The sequence below is a fragment of the Helianthus annuus genome, chromosome 10 (genome assembly GCF_002127325.2).
Source record: "Helianthus annuus cultivar XRQ/B chromosome 10, HanXRQr2.0-SUNRISE, whole genome shotgun sequence".
Classification (NCBI taxonomy): Eukaryota; Viridiplantae; Streptophyta; class Magnoliopsida; order Asterales; family Asteraceae; genus Helianthus; species Helianthus annuus.
This window is the reverse complement of record NC_035442.2, coordinates 99,853,386-99,870,478: the sequence shown is the minus strand read 5'-3', so window position 1 is coordinate 99,870,478 and position 17,093 is coordinate 99,853,386. Positions and strand designations below refer to the sequence as shown.

The following is a 17,093-nucleotide window of genomic DNA, read 5'->3' as shown; positions in this document are numbered from 1 at the left end:
TCGGGGGGTCGGGCATGCCACGTTTGTTCCTTTTTTTGTATTTATGTTAGATTTAGCTGCCTTTTTTTCTTCTTTTGTTCATTTGAGCTCTTTTAATCCTGAAAATACAAAAGGAAGACAAAAACACACTTTTTCCAACATTAGTACTAAAAAGGGTTAGTTTTATGCCACAATTGATGTAATTTATATGTTGCATTTTGTGCACATCACACCTCATCCAATGTTTTATCTTTCATGGTCATGAAACTTTCAAATAAGTGTTTCATAATACTTTTGTACTTTTGAATTCTTTTCAGAGTTGACACATTAATATTTGATCTCAACCTAAAATCTTTCAAATCCATTTTTTTACATTTGCCAATCCACTATGCTTTGAACTTGTTAAATTTGTGTTCTCTTAAACCCGAATTGTTAAACCCAAAACTTTGAAAATTAAACCTGGTTTAAAATAGACAAAATTACACAAATCAACCTTTATGTTATACCTAAACTACACTTCGTACCTTTCACTATGAAATTGGCCAAACCCAACATTTATGTTCATGTTTTGTTACATTCTATAACCTTCACAACTAACCTCGTCCAAAAACTCAGCTAGGTTACCTCACATGCTTTGCATGTGAGGGGTACTATGGTCTTTTATAATATAAATGTTGATTTTTGCAAAAATGTTATTTATAACATAAAGGTTGATTTGTGCAAAAATATTATTATTATATATCACTACAAAAAAAATGCCATCTAGTGGTATGCAAAAAATGCCACAGAAAAGCAAGAAAGTGCCACTAAAGAACCTTGTAAGAATGGGCGGCACACAAAAAAAAGTGCCACAAGAAGCGCTGATGCTAAAGCCTTTTAGTGGCACTTTTTCAATGTCGCACAAAGTTTTTAGGCTTTTAGTGGCACTTTTTTATATGCTAGTACAAACTTTTGAGCTTTAAGTGGCACATATTTTTTGCCACAAAAATCACATCAAATTAAATGTCACGTTTAGCGTATTAATTTTAATTAATTACAATTATCATTTATTTACATTAAAAAATAAAAAGAAAATTGTAAAATGTAGAAATCATAAAATAATCACTTTACTTAAAAGGTCAATCAATCTTCCAAAGAATCCAAATGTCTAATTAAGTGTCGATCTAACTCTAATGATCAAACATATAAACCAAATAAACTAACAAGCGTATGACTAAAAACTCAAAACTTCATTGTGTTATGAATCTCTTTCACAATCCTCATGCGAGTTAAATAATCGTCGTGTTAACGTTTTCTTAGTAGTCATACTTCCACTTCATAGTTCCCAGCACTTACTACTTATTGTCGCTACATCAGCCAACTGACTATACTCAACCTGAAATTTCATAATTCATGTTAAATTGATTAAATCTGATAACCATAACTATCAAATATGTAAGATCAGTTAATAAAAGGCAAACTTACTTCTTTTGACATCACATTAAGCTCTTCAGCCAAAAGATTTGGTGGTTTTTCCAATACCCTTGGTTGTCGGAATTGACATCACCTAACAATAAGAGAGTTCATGATTAGAATGTTTACCCTTCAGTTTATAATGAGTCGAATTGAGCTATCTTCTGTCTTAGACATGCCAATTGATGAACTAAAACATTGCTAAAATATGGTGAATGGGTCAATAGGGTCAAAAGATGCCCAAAGTATGTTATTTAAGCATGCAATCTCTATTTTTTGTACCGGTGTAGTTTTTTATCAACTGAAACCCGCTAACTAGAAGTTACACCTCTAGATGGAGTAATAGAACACACGCATACCTGTAAACATGGTAGGCTCTTAATATCTTGTTCGATAAAAAAACCACCTACAGAAAATGCATAAGTGAATTAAAGTTAATACAACACACCTTGAATTTTGTAGCATATAAGATGAATTATATAATAAATAATATTGCTTGTTAAAAGCTGCTCACTAGGTACTTCAGAAAGGCATAAGAGATTGATGAACCTAGTCACAACAACAACTTTATGGAGGATATGGTCAGCTCGGAATGATTGGGTTTTTAATAATAAACCCATCCAGATGGGAGCGGTGATTGATGAGGTCAAAGAAATAACTTTCTTATGGCTAAGTATGAGATCAAAAGAAGACTGCAGGGCATGGAATTTATGGAATAGTCCAGCTGCGAGTGTGTAAATCAAGTGTGCGTTTAGGTGTTTTCATGTCTTTGAGTTTGTATTGTAATCTGCCCAGCAGCTTGTTGGTTGTGTTGCTAATATATGGTCTGCTTTGATGTTCAAAAAAAAAAAAGCTACTCACTAGGGATGAGCGTGGTGCCGGTACCGTACCGAACCGGTACCGGTACCGAAAATACCGATACCAAAATTTGCCAAAACTAGGTACCGGTACCGAAATATTCGGTACGGTACGGTATGGTACCGGCATCGGTACAGGACCGATATGGTACCGGTATCGGTACCGGTACGGGATCGGTATGGTACCGGTATTTGAAGGTAAAATTCGGTATTTTACCGGTACCGTACCGAACCGGTACCAATACTGAAAATGCCAAAAAGTGGGTACCGGTACCGAAAAAAATTCGGTACGGGAAATTCGGCACCGGTATCGATACCCAGTACCAAATGGATAATTTGCAACAAGTGCTCCCTGAGAAATTAAAAAAGAAAAGTATATTTTAAAATATTTGTCATGCAAATAGGCTATATAATATATGAATACAGTGGCCAGTAAAGGTATTCAAAGTTATAGATTGATTACCCCATGAAGACTAGCAGAGGCTGTGAAACTATCTTTTTTATCCGATTCATGATCGCTTTTGTCTCAGGTTGTCTTTCTGTGAGATCATCCTTCATTTGAAAAAACTGCATGTAATGTCAGTTTAGCGCTTTCAACAGTCAATTACATCAACCAAAGGAAGATATTATAAAATGAAAGTGACAAAGTAAATGTCACCCTTCAAATTCTCATGGATTCCAACATAATTGAAACCAAAACATTGCATCTTACAAACAAATAATGTAAGGAGCCAAGGATAAAATACCTGGTCTGGAAAATCACGGTTGAGATCAACGTTGTTTGCGTTACCACGCCGCCTCAGTGAAAACCTGTCCGGATTCATGGACGGAAGGATGTGAAGGTGCAAAGTGTCGCCTGCACTGACCATTGACTCGTAGGTCAAAGTGACTCAAAACTGGAAATAGGCTATACAGATCACATGTTTTATGATAGTTTGGGTATAAAAGATGAAAGGCTACTAGAGATAGAAGGATACAATAATAATTAAAAGCGGAAAAAGTTACCAAGGGATCCTTCATATAATTGTCTCACAGCCAATTTGCTAGACGTAAGAGAAGTTCACGGGCAACAGGTTCATCTCCATGCACATTCCTGATAAACTATAGTATCCAATATACGAATCAATTTAATTGATACAAAATGTGAAAATACTGATTTATTAACCTTGAAAGCAGGTTTAGCTTCTTCCTTCCCAGGCTTGTTAGACATTTCGATCGCCCACTGCGTTAGATAAAACGGAAGAAAGTTTGAGGATACTCTGGTGATTATTAAAAGCAAAAAAAAAAAAGAGTAAAATGCCATTTTTCGTACCTGAGGTTTGGCCAGTTTTGCGATTTTCGTCCAAAGGTTTGTTTTTCCTCATCTGGATCCAAAAAGTTTGAAATCTTGCCATTTTCATCCGGCTCGCTAACTCCATCCATTTTTTTATCGTAGAGGTATTTTCACATTTTGTGTTAACTTAAAGGGCAATTCCCTCTTTTTCACTTTATGTACAAGCATTTAGTATAATGTACAAGTATTCAAAACCCTTTAAGTTCAAAAAAGACGGAAATACCCATGACTTAACAAAGAAAAATGGATGGAGTCAACGAGCCGGATGAAAATGGCAAGATTTCAAACCTTTTGGATCCAGATGCCGAAAAACAAACCTTTGGATGAAAGTCGCAAAACTGGCCAATCCTCAGGGACGAAAATAACATTTTACTCAAAAAAAAAAACAAATAATTTTTGTTACCAGTGGAACTCCAAAGACACTTTTCCCAATACTGGTGGATGTTTAAATGCCCTCAAAGAGAGAATCAAGAACGAGTCAGCTAACTACACAAACATCATTTAAATGAAGGTAACTATTTCTTTCAACAAAAATAACACCCATGAGAACCGTATAACAATGTTATTATTCTCTTTTACACAATTAGGAAAAAAATGTATCAATATAATAAGTCACCTGTATATCTTTGATATACGACCACATCTACCATGAAATGCCTTGATAACCTTCTCAAGATCAGAATTAGACATATACCCATGAGCTAAATTATTATTGCAATGTGGATATGCAGAAATCACCAAAAGGTTAATCAAACTATTGGAGAAATGATTTTATGGTTGAAATAATGTTAAAAATTTGTTATATTGCAAGTACAGTTTCTGAAAGTGGTTTTCTTCGAACAGATGTCTTCCTGAAGCAGCATATGATTTATCGACAAAACCTGTTGATCATAAATCAATTAGGATAAGGTAAAAAATGATAAATAAGTATTGTTCTTTCTATAAATAAGCACAATTTTTGACCATGAGTAAACACTTTGAACGAAATTGCTTTTTCTAGTAGAAAAATCCTACATCTCTAGCTCAACAGTAATACTGATCTATGGCAGAAAGAACAAACGAGAAAAAAAAAGCAATGGCCTCATATCAGAAGGTCGAGATCTTAGTAGAATCACCAGTGCCTCAATCTGGCACTTAATAATTGTAATTTAAAGAGGTGTGGTATTCCTAAATAAGTGATGAAATGAGTTGAGCTTTTTCGGAAATGATGAGAATGTGCAACAAAAATGAAAGTAAACCAAGGGTCAGTAGCGGAACTAGAAGAAATATTCAGGGGTATCCCAATTTTTTTACGATACATTTATAGAACGGAAATTTTTTTACCTACATTACGGGGCAGGGCCGATCCTGAAAATTCAAGTGCCCTGAGCGAGCCAAAAAAAGGCCTTTAGGTCTTACCGAATTAAATTTTATAAACTTTTTTTTTAAGTTAGAGTAAAATGCACGGATAGTCCCTGTGGTTTTGCAAAATAACACCTATAGTCCCCAACTTTTGGAAATTACACCGGTGCTCCCTGTGGTTTGATAGTTTGTTACTCGGATAGTCCCTAGAATGGATGACCGTTAGTTTTCCCTGTTAAGTGGATGTGAAATGACAAATTTACCATTCATCTTCTTCACTCTATAAAAACAAAACAACTCCACCCTAACCCCACCCACCCCCACCTTTAATGGTGGTGGAAACAGAAAGATTAACAAAATCCAAACATGAATTCATGTTAGTTTTGTTATATACTATCCATTATGTACCTCAAAGATGGCATCCGGAGAAGATGAAAGGACTTGACACTCTAAATCTTTAATGGCAATATCTTTGGTCCCTTTGTATGTTACAACAGTGATCGTCTTTGACCACATTGAAAACTCGGTTTCCCACAAGGAAAGAGCACTGGAAGAAGCTATTATTAGAATAGGCTTATGTCATCCAGCAATGATGATACAAAAGAGACCACCTTAGGTAGCCGGTCCTGCAACATTTATGTAATCGCTTGTTTGCGAAAAAACGATAATAATGAATGAATAATCCAAGAATTTCACCTGCCCATCAAAGAAAACAGTGTTTTGACCTCTGTTCTGATAATCACGAAGCTTGTTAACATAAGGAAGAACGTGATTAATGGTGGGGGGAGACGGAGAGAAAGGCGGGGGTGGGTGGGGTTGTTTTGTTTTATAGAGTGGAGAAGATGAAGGGTAAATTTGTCATTTCACATCCATTTAACGGAGAAAACTAACCATCATCCACTCCAGGGACTATCCGAGTAACAAACTGTCAAACCACAGGGAGCACCGGTGTAATTTCCAAAAGTTGGGGACTATAGATGTTATTTTGCAAAACCACGGGGACTATCCGTGCATTTTACTCTTTAAGTTATTAGTATTTAGATTAACGAATCAATATTGAGCATATCACCTTTGTGCTAGGCTTTATGAATTAATATTGGCAATTAATTTGGGCTTAATATCAGTTTCTAAAAATTTTTTTTGAGGGGTGTCCTAGTAGCGGTTGAGGGGTATCCTTAGTATAAAAATCGGAAAAATTTTTTTTTTTTTACACTACCGCTTAAAAGTTGAGCCGTAGCCCGGGCTACGCCTACGACTATACTAAGTCCGCCCCTGCCAAGGGTGAACCAGAGATGGTAAAAACCTAAGAAGATAAAACTATGCTGAAAATCAAAGAATAAATTAGCGTAATCAAACCAACAAACAATATTAATAGCTTTTGATCCAAGTATCGTAATCAACCCAACAAACAATAGGGAACACTCTTAAATTTACGACATCAATGGTTACTACAGTCACATTTAATAAAAACTCTTAAATTCACTCAGACATTTCATCGAACAACTTGTATGCGTGCATTGAGAACAATGTAAGAAAGGAAGAACATTATTTCGCTTCAATTCAATTTCAATAAATAACAACAGCAAAGTGAAGAATATGATTTCAATCCAATTCAATCCCGATATACCATGGTGAATTCAAGTTCAAGAAATCATGAATCATCAATAGCATACTAAAGTTTCAAGTTTCACATACCTTGAAATATAGAAGAAGATAGCCATAACTGGATTATGGAACGAAATTGAACTGTGATTGATTTGGATTCTGGAACGAAATGGATTTTGGATCTGAATCATCAATTATGCACCTCATTTCACAGACTTATCATAATAGATCCCATCACTAAATTCTTACAAAAAACAAAAGAAAAAGAAAAAAAACACAACCTATTATCAGTATATCAAGTACCAAAACAAGAACCAACATTGAATCATAAAATAAAAAGTCAATATTTGACCTAAAAAAGTGAAACCCTAAAATAAACTGTAAAATCGATCAAAATTTCCAAATAGATGGAACCATTTTAACTACATCTGCTCAAATTTCAAATTAAATCCGTTATATTAACAAATCGAAAGCTCTAATTCCATACAAAACAACAGTTACTGAGTACAAATTTAATGGCTAAAAGAGATTAAATACGAAAAAATGAGAGGATTAAAGATAAAATACTTTGAGAAGTATGAGGGAGACGATTACCATTGTATGGTGCAAAGATCTGATCTGCAAATCTTTGGATCGATTGAGAGATTTTGATAAGATGTGTGTGTGGGTTTTGATCTACAAATCTGTGGTTTTTTGGTGAGAATGAGAGGGAAATAGATGACGGGTTAGGGGAATGAGCGGGAATGTGAAACGATTTGGGGGAGGGAAATTGATTTTTGTGAAAATTTTAAATGAGTTATTAAAAAGTTTTTGTGGCACAGACAAAGTGCCATTAAAACATGTAGAAAATTATGGTGGCATATACAAAATGCCACTAAAACCCTTGATTAATGACATAAAAGTTAAATGCCACTAAATGTATGTGTTAAATATCTAAAGTGTCATTAAAAACAAAAAGTAGTGACACAAAACCTAAATGCCATTAAAAATGTGTGCCACTAGATGGCTTTTTTTTGTAGTGTATATATAATAGTAGAATATTTTTTTTTCAAAAAACATTATTATTTGTTAATAATTATATATTTATATATATAAACATATATAAAAATTAGTTTTAAATTTATTTTTAAAAAATTATGATATTAATATTTTTATAAAGAAAATAATAATGACAAGAATTACTTGTTATATAAAGTATAAAGAGTGAATTTGTAACACCTCGAAAATTTGTGTCCAATAAATAAACGACACGTGTCACTTACGACAAAAATATTGTAAACCCGGATTTGGTTAAAGATGTATGGTAGGATTTTTGAACATGTTGACATGTTAATTTATACCTCTGAGCGACTTCATTATAAATCCCAAGACCCTAAGCATGATTAATAAACATCTAGTATACCTTTAATCCGGTGATTACTAAAGTGATGGATGCCAAATTTGCAAGAATGGATCCTAAGAAAATAATGCAATTTAAACCTTCGTTCATAAATCCCATTTTTGTGCAAACCAATGATTCTTCATGATAGGGTAGATAACTGTTCAAGCATGGGTTAAAGGCATTATACTGAAAATTCATGACCAGAAATCATACACTACAAGTTGTCTGTTCAAAGCATGAAAGGTTATTTTTTTTTTTTGCTTCTGACAAGGGCTTACGGACCGCAAGGGTCCTGCCTTACGGTCCGCAAGGTGCGAAAGGTTGAAAAAAATTTTCTCTGTCAAAGGCTTACGGACCGCAAGGGCCTTGCCTTACGGTCCGTAAGGGGTGCCCAGCGACAGCAGCTTGGCTGTTGGCTGTTATAAACGTTAAACTGACATAGTTAGATATTTACAGCAACATGGGCGACCCCTAACCTTTCCTAGACATTAGGAAACACTTGTAAATGATCTGGATCACCCTATAGACTTAGTTGTCACCATCTTGGAGGATTTAGAACACTATAAAAGGCCACAAGGTTGCAACCATTGAGATCACACCTTCCTTCTGCATTGTGAAGCTTTCTGGAGCTCAAGGGTCTTCCTTAAGCATTCCTAATCTTGCATTAGACTTCAGTAAGTATGCTTAACCCTTCTTAGTTAAGTTTTTGCTTAGTTATAGCTTAGAAGTCAAACCGTCGTAATTAACGGTTGACTTAACGATTAATCACTGATGGTCCAGTGATTAGTCGAATCAAAGGTAGTTATATGTTGGTAATTATGTGGGTATTAAACCCCTAAAAGGGCACCCTCTGATTCCCACTCTAACTAGTCCAAATGTCGGGTCAAAGCTGCTTAGAAAACGTCAACAGAATGCTAATTTTCGATTTAACGCATAATTAACAATGTAGATGGCATGTAACCTACTTTATCACTCATATAACTTGATAATAAGTATTATAATTGGTCTAAGCTTGTTTGATCCGACCATTTACTGTTTTGACCCGGTTCGGAACCGAAAGTCGCAAAACTTTGACTTTTGCTTTGACTTCAGTTCTGACCCGATTTGGAATGTTTTAGATATGCCTTAGGACTCTCTTAGGACCAGGTTACATGATGGTATAACCCTCTGTGGCTGGTTCGTTGTTTGTCCAAGTCATTTGCACATTTCCGTTATATGCTTAAAGTTGACCAATATGCCCTTTTCACTTTAAAACGAGAATTTTGGATATGCGAAAGGACAATAACCTTAGTTACTAATTTCTAAACATTTCCCTAAAATTTCATGTCAATCCGAGGTCTAGAATAGGAGTTATGCTAAATAGCGCAATTAAGAAAACTTTAATGATTAAACGGCGCAATTAGCATAAAGCCTATCTAAACCCAAATTTCTACACCAAACCTTTTACACCCTGATGTAAAATAATATTTTAGGATTTTTAAAGATTTTTAATTATTTTTAACCTGCTCATAACCTGCGGTTATGGCATTGATTCGGTAAATACCGAATATACCCTTTTCGAACATAAAATGAGTTCTACATGGTATTTTGACCCGAATCCAATTGCTACTGATTTTAAATAATAAATAAAGTATTTTGAACTTTATAACCTGTTCAGAAAACTCAGATTTCCTGAAGAACACGGAAATCTCTTTTTTAATCTTTAAAATGACCAAAATACCCCTACGGGGCGTATATTGGGATTAAACTCGTTATGGGCATAATGGAAGGTATCCTACTGATACCACAACCTCTTCGGAGCATATTAACTTAGGAAACCTGTGTAGGACTCTTACGGTTACCCGTTACGCCATTTACGCGTTCGGTTCAGCTTATGTAACTAGTTTACATAAATTAGCCGAAACGGGTCAAACCTTGTCGTTTTTATCTCAAAACCCAGAATGTGTTTAGTTTACCCATAATATACAAGTCTCCGAACTTGTTGGGTCCAAACCACATTCCATTCCCGGTTTTCGCCTTTCATGCGATTAAACTGTAATTATCCTTTGAAACTAACCGGTCTAAGCTTAGGCTAAATTAAAGACCCGTTAGGATCCTAATAGGTTATTATAAACCTTCGTTCCAGAATAGGAGACCAGTAAAAGATACTTGCATTTGCTTGTTGTGGTTATTACTTGCTCTGGTAAATACTTTTAACTTATTTCTCCTTATACGGGCTTGGGGTATAGTATATAAAATACCGCTTGGTCAGGCAATTGACCTTAACTCATTAGTAGTTGAGTATTATCAATATGATCCGTTTAAAAATTTGGTTTTGTTTGTTTTACGCTTTTGGGAGTTTAATGACCATGTCCCGGATATCCTTGGCATCATTTTTCGAAATGGCCACGACCTTGACACGCGGGTGTAGGCGTACACCCGACAATGTGTCCATATTTATAAAGTTATAACCGTTGGTTTTCCCTCCGCGGTTTTATACTATGTGGTGTGTCAATTAACCTTAAACCCGGCACGAACCGGGCGACTGAACGCATAACGAACATGTAATTCTTTTACAAGATTAGATTTGATTAATTATCCCAAGTTATAAAAGTTTGTGCCTTGTGCATTTAAATCAATTTTATTAAACCTTTTATAAAAGTGTCGGTTGAATGTATTTACCAGTGTAAACTGACGTATTTTCCCCAAAAAGATTAAATGCAGGTTCTACACGAAATAGAATGGCCACTCCTTAGCATCGTTAGAGTCTCGCAAGCCTGGATGCCACTATCTGTTGAACATTATTTCCTATTTTATTTTGATCCCCTGTGGATTATTTTGACTACTTGTGATACTTGGATATTACATTTGTTGGTTGAAATACATCTATCTTTATGCTTCCGCTGTACATTTAAAATATTGTGTTGTTTGACTATATTGTTGCCAACTACGTCACGGTAATCCCCCACCGGGCCCACCGGTGAAACGTGTGGAAATCGGGGTGTGACAGAATTGCAAGAATTGTCCTTTATCTTTATGCCTCTTTGCAGGCGGTGTCCTTTATGTTTAAAATTGACGAGTTTTGTCCTTTATGTTTAAAAATCAAGCACGTTTTACCCTTTGGGCCTAACCCAGTTAATTTTTTTTGTTAAATTAGACCACACAAGGGTAATTCAGTCTTTTTACCTATATATATAAATCTTTGAATTAACAATAAAACAATACCAAATACAAGAAATTAATAATACATATTATATACAAACAATATATGTAGATGTATACTATGTATGTGATTCATTACCCTTATCCCCCTCTCTGTCATTCTCCCTCTCTCTGTAAATGTCCACCATCAACCACCACAAACAACCGCCACCCACCACCCCTCTCTCTACATCTGTTATCCACCGCCCCATCACTTACAACCCACATCCCACCGCAGCACTCATAACCATCTCCCACCGCACCACATCTATTATTCACCGCTGCACCACACCATTCGTAACCACTACCCACTTTCCCAGATTTGAGGATGAGAAGAAAGGCAGCGACGACGGCCACCACCAGATCTGTGTTGGGGTTGAAACGACAACCTGATTTCGTTCCTTATTCAGTTCATTCCCTAGATTTGAGAGAGATATGGTGATTTGGAGGTTGTTAACTGCGAATTGTTATTTGATGAATTTGTGTCTCGATATGACTTTGGTCAGATTTACGAGAAACTATGAGGAGGAATCTTATGAATTTGTATCTTGATTTGATTTGTATTTGAGATGTGAGATTTGAATGTTAATTATTTGTGGGTTTTAGGAGAAAGAGAGATGGGTGGGTTTGATTTTTAATTGTTGCTGGTTTGTTACGGTTGGGAGACAGAGAGAGAGACTTTGAGTGGGTTGGGTTGGGGGAATCCTCTGCATTTGTTAATGGTGGCGGTGGTTATGGAGGCGGCAGGTTTCAGGTGGCGGTGGTTATGGGGATCGCCGGTGAAGGTGAAGGTGCTGGTGGTTATGGATGTGGTGGGAGAGAAGAAGAGGTGAGAAGAGGGAGAGAATGAAAGAACGGGGTTTTTTGTGTGTTTATATATATAAATTTTTTTTATATTTCTAAACCTTTTTTAAGTTATTTACACAGTTAAAATGACAAAATTACCCTCATGTGCAAGGCACATGACAAGATTTAACGAAAAAAATTAACTGGGTTAGGCCCAAAGGGTAAAACGTGCTTGATTTTTAAACATAAAGGACAAAACTCGTCAATTTTAAACATAAAGGACACCGCCTGCAAAGAGGCATAAAGATAAAGGACAATTCTTGCAATTCACACAAGTATAAATAAAACATAAATTCTTCTAAATAAAGTTATTGTAATATCCGGAATATTTTTATAACTATATATAATTATAACGGACCTTTTAAAACTACTTAAACTAAAAAGTATTTTTTTAAGTATATGTAAGTACTAGTATTTTGCCCGCCGCGTGTTTCGGCGGCGCGCGATGGGTGAAAACATATAGTAAGACAAAACACGATTCGTAAAACGCAGTGCGTAAAAGACAATTATAAAAAAAATGTAAAACACAAAGGTAGACACAAAGTGTAAAACACAATGCCTAAGACATTTCGTAAAACACAATGCATTGGCATTTGGAAAAGTATGAGTTGTAGTCTAGGGGTTACAATTGCAATTTTTTTTAAAGTTGGGCGGGTGTAAAAATGGAGTAATAGTGCAAAGGGTAAAAAAACAAAGTCTAAAAAAGATAGTGTAAAAGTATAGGGGTGGTGGCGAAAATGTGTAAAAGATGAGGGGGTGTTCGTGGAAATATAAAAGAAGAGGGTTGGTGGCGTAACTTTGTAAGAGCTATTGGGGTGATGGTGGAAAACCAAAGTAGAGGGTTGGTGCTGGCAAAGTTTGAAAGATGAGGTTGTGGTTTTGGAAATTCAAAGTAGAAGGTTTAGGGATTAAATTTGCCATTTTATGAACCTTTAAAGACACCAAAATCAAAGGGCTAAAATTGCAATATCGTTTAAATACAGGAGTTGGAAGGCAAAGTCGGTGGAAAATCCACCGACTTTGTCCTTTAAGATTGTATACAATGTGTTTATAAAAAAAGTTATTAGACAAATTTATATCGATAAAAGAAACTAATAAATTAATTTGACGTTTAAAAAATGTTTAATAAATTTCAGTAAAAAAATTCTAAATATATAATATGTAAATAATACAATTTGTTTACTAAAGTTTACTAACAATTTTTTTAAACGTCAAATTTATTTATTAGTTTCTTTTATTGATATAAATTTATTTAATATTCTCTTCTTATATAAACACATAGTTACATATACATAAAATATACTTTTTAGTTTGAGTAGCTTTAAAGCGTTCGTTATAATTATATATATGGGTAGGAGTTTACTACAAAGTCCATTTTTCCTACAAAGTGTAGGAAGTGTTCTAAGGGTGACATGTGACATTTAGAAATTTTATATTAAAGGGCATAAAGGTAATTGAATAATTAACTTATTTATAGAAAATTTATTTCTTAAACAAAATAAGGAGATTTTTAAGGAAACAACATATTTTTTAAAAATTCAAAATTGTCAGTTACTTATATTACAAAGAACGTATACAGAACATATTAACATGACATGCGATCACTCATGAACAAATTCTTGACGTTGTGTTTTTGCAGTTATTAGTTTATTCACGTTGTGTTTTATCAGTTACAAGTGTAAACAACTTAGTTTAGACTTTGTATAATACACCAATATAAATAACTTACATTCTGTATAACACCAGTATAAACAGCTTACATTCCATATAACACACTAGTATTAGATTCCGTATAACACATGAGTATAAACAGCTTCGATTGCCAGTATAACACACTAGTATAAACAACTTAGATTCCGTATAACACACCAGTATAAACAACTTTGATCGCCAGTATAACACACTAGTATAAACAACTTAGATTCCGTATAACACAACAGTATAAATAGCTTCGATCTCCAGTATAACACATCAATATAAACAACTTAGATTATGTATAGCACACCATTATAAAAGCTTGCATTTTGTACAACACACTAGTATAAACAGATTAGATCACAAAAAAATAAAAATAAAAATGTATGAACATTTTTTTGGAATAGATTATAGTGTTGTTCTCCATTGTTTGAATGTTCTTGAATCGTGTTGGAATGAATCTTCTTTAGTTTGGATGTCTAGATCCATGATTTTAGAGATTGGTGGTTAATTTATGATGAAATGGCTAGAATAAAGAAACTGATGGTACTTTCTTTATTTAAAACACGATTAATGACTACAATGGCCGTCGACCATTAAATGAATTAATAATTAAAACACAAATATTACAAAAGTGCCACTCAACTAATCTCAACCATTGATCAAACACATCCAATGACACAAAATACTTTCTAGACTTTGTAGAAAAAACATACTTTGTAGAGGAACATCACCCGTATATATATATATATATATATATATATATATATATATATATATATATATATATATATATATATATATATATATATACTAGCCATTTACCCGCGCGATGCGGCGGGAGTGACGATTTACAATAGAATACTCGTTTACCGTTAGTTTATCACCTATAGGTTTGTTGTTCTTCGATTTCAATATGGCGCGATAAATTGTAGCAAGTGAATTTAGAGAGAAAAATGGCTCAAGATTTTAGGGTTTCATTGTTTAGAGATGTAATCCGGGTCAAGTAGGATCTATTAGTACCTTATGTAATTTAAATTGTAATTCGGGTCAAGATTTTAGGTTCCTTTGTCCAACTATTTATACTTGTATTAAACATAACTACAAAAACAACATTAAAATGTTAAGTGTTGAAAAGGTAACGCTGTCTGATTACTTACTGCACGTTGGCAGATATTTACCAATACATATGCTCTAAAGGTCAAGTCAAGATTTGAAACCTGCCAACCGATGGGTCAATATTGTGTTTTATAACAGATGAAGTGATGGCATATCTAGTAAAGTTAACCACATAACCCAACCAACCATTTTCTTGCTACAACTAACTGATTCCGAAGATCCATTTTTAGAGTTCGAAAGCCTATTTTGACCCGTTAGTTGACCCAAACAATGAACTTGAGTGGCAATGCACACAAAGAATAACTATACCTTTTGCTGTGCATGACACTTCGTACAAGTGTATACAAGATAATCAATAATGAATACATATTGGTAGCTAGCATCATAAATATGAAATTATCTTGTTTTTGTTGGTCCAATAGTCGTTCCCATTCAAGCATCAGAAATATGTAGGTGGTTTCTAATATATAATCAGAACATGCATACATACATACATCTGTTTTTTTTTAAAAAGTAGTTCACTACAGCATGATTGCTTTTTATTATAAACTTGAATGGCTATCATTTCAAATCCAGAAAACTGATTTGGGCTCGATTCAAGCCGACCGGTGTCACTGCAGTAGTCATAGAATAGAGTAAGTACGGAAGTTCTTTGTTGCGTCAAACCACAGGTTCAACCTCTGTTCCCTATTACCCTGCATATACCAAACAAACTTGCGATTAGTTTATGCACAGCTATTCATAATCATTTTATCATGAAATAAGGATACCTGAACAAATGTCTCGCTCGACCAATAGTTTCCCTTGACGCATTATGCAAGGTTCGCTCGGTCCAACAACTCAAGCAAATGTTTTCTATGTTTTTTAGGGGGAAGATGGGTGCATCTCTCCACAGGGCATACAAGACACAGGTCATTGGCGGAAGCCCGCCAAATTTAACATATAAAGTTTTTTTATATGTTAAATATGGCGAGCTGCCGCCAATAACCTATGTTTTGTATGCCCTGGGAGAGAAGCACCCATGTTCCCCCTAAAATGCAAAGAAAACATTTGCTTGAGTTGTTGGATAGATTACACAGGCTCAGTTTTTGCATCACAGCCTCAAACACTTTCAGTTCAGATAGATTACACAGGCTCAGTTTTTGCATCACAGCCTCAAAACACTTTTAGTTCAGACAGATTAAGAACACAAGGTCAGCTTATGCATCATAGACTCAACACTTTTAGTTCAGACAGATTAAGAACACAAGCTCAGCTTTCGCATCACAGCCTCAAACACTTTCAGTTCAGACAGATTAAGAACATTTGGACGGAAGATGTATAACCTTGTAAAGGGTAAAAGGGTTTGTGTTTTCTTGTTCCTTAACAGTTGTACATTGTGCATTAAGTGTTTTTTCAACACCTTGTTGAATTACCATCTTGTCCTTCACATATGTTTATTAAGAACACAAGCTCAGCTTTCGCATCACAGCCTCAAACACTTTCAGTTCAGACAGATTAAGAACACAAAATCCGGAGTACACAACAAGAGTAATTTGCCACGAAACTTAAACAACCTTTAAAGCATGAAGTACACGTGTTTTAAGCACAAGAAACAAATATGTAACCTGACAGAGTCAGCTTATGCATCATAGCCTCAAACACTTTCAGTTCAGACATATTAAGAACACAAGCTCCGTTAGTTCTCGCAAAGTCAACCATGATAAAAAGAAATCAAGTATTAGTAAAGATTTGATATTAGTTATAACCAGTACACTATTAACTTAAAATAAATTTAATATAAATGACATTTTGTCAAGTTGCAAATATAAAAACCTTTATTCTAAAAAAAAAAGAAAAGAAAATTGATGAATGATGATAAACTTTACTTTACCTCTGCTTGAGTGAGCATGAGACCACTAAGTGACGGAACATTCTGCATATGAAGCCCCCATCGATTCGAATGAAGCAGCGTTCAGCGTCACTAAAGCCGATTCCGAGACTCTCCAAGCAGATACACTTTCTCCGGCAGCCAGAAGATCGGAGTGAGCTTGTTCTGTAAAAATAGTGATCGTGACAGTCGTTAACCAAAGGTATAACTAATTAAATTCAGATCCTAAAAAAAGGTTTCCTTGCGAGTTGCGAGTGACATACCTGAACTGTTCTTGAATCTGACATGGGATGGTGAGACCGCATCTATGGTCAAGCCTGAACTGTTCTTCGACCTTTTAAAAGGAAGACCTTTAACACTGGGTTGCTAAGATAGCTCGTTGGAATGATGACCTGTCATAGCTTGGGTGTTACGTAAACCGTCCATTTGACTTCA

The 17,093-nt window shown here is 34.9% G+C and overlaps 2 long non-coding RNA genes across 9 annotated transcripts; both read right to left on the bottom strand.

Moving 5' to 3' along the window:
* Positions 1-1,088: 1,088 nt before the first annotated feature.
* LOC110885121 lies at positions 1,089-7,304 on the bottom strand. Of its 8 annotated transcripts, none has more exons than XR_004869387.1 (11): positions 7,162-7,302; positions 6,658-6,811; positions 4,238-4,502; positions 4,025-4,107; positions 3,454-3,510; positions 3,294-3,389; positions 3,035-3,149; positions 2,752-2,855; positions 1,791-1,837; positions 1,444-1,525; positions 1,089-1,354 (listed from the first exon to the last, which is right to left on the bottom strand). It is a non-coding gene; the product is annotated as an uncharacterized LOC110885121 (long non-coding RNA). The 8 variants fall into 8 exon arrangements; XR_002561870.2 differs by having other exon boundaries at positions 3,035-3,389; positions 4,238-4,322; positions 4,436-4,502; positions 7,162-7,301; XR_004869385.1 differs by having other exon boundaries at positions 3,035-3,144; positions 7,162-7,300.
* Positions 7,305-15,305: 8,001 nt separating this feature from the next.
* On the bottom strand, positions 15,306-15,619 carry LOC110881825. Its single transcript, XR_002559904.2, has 2 exons — positions 15,559-15,619; positions 15,306-15,483 (listed from the first exon to the last, which is right to left on the bottom strand). It is a non-coding gene; the product is annotated as an uncharacterized LOC110881825 (long non-coding RNA).
* Positions 15,620-17,093: the final 1,474 nt, after the last annotated feature.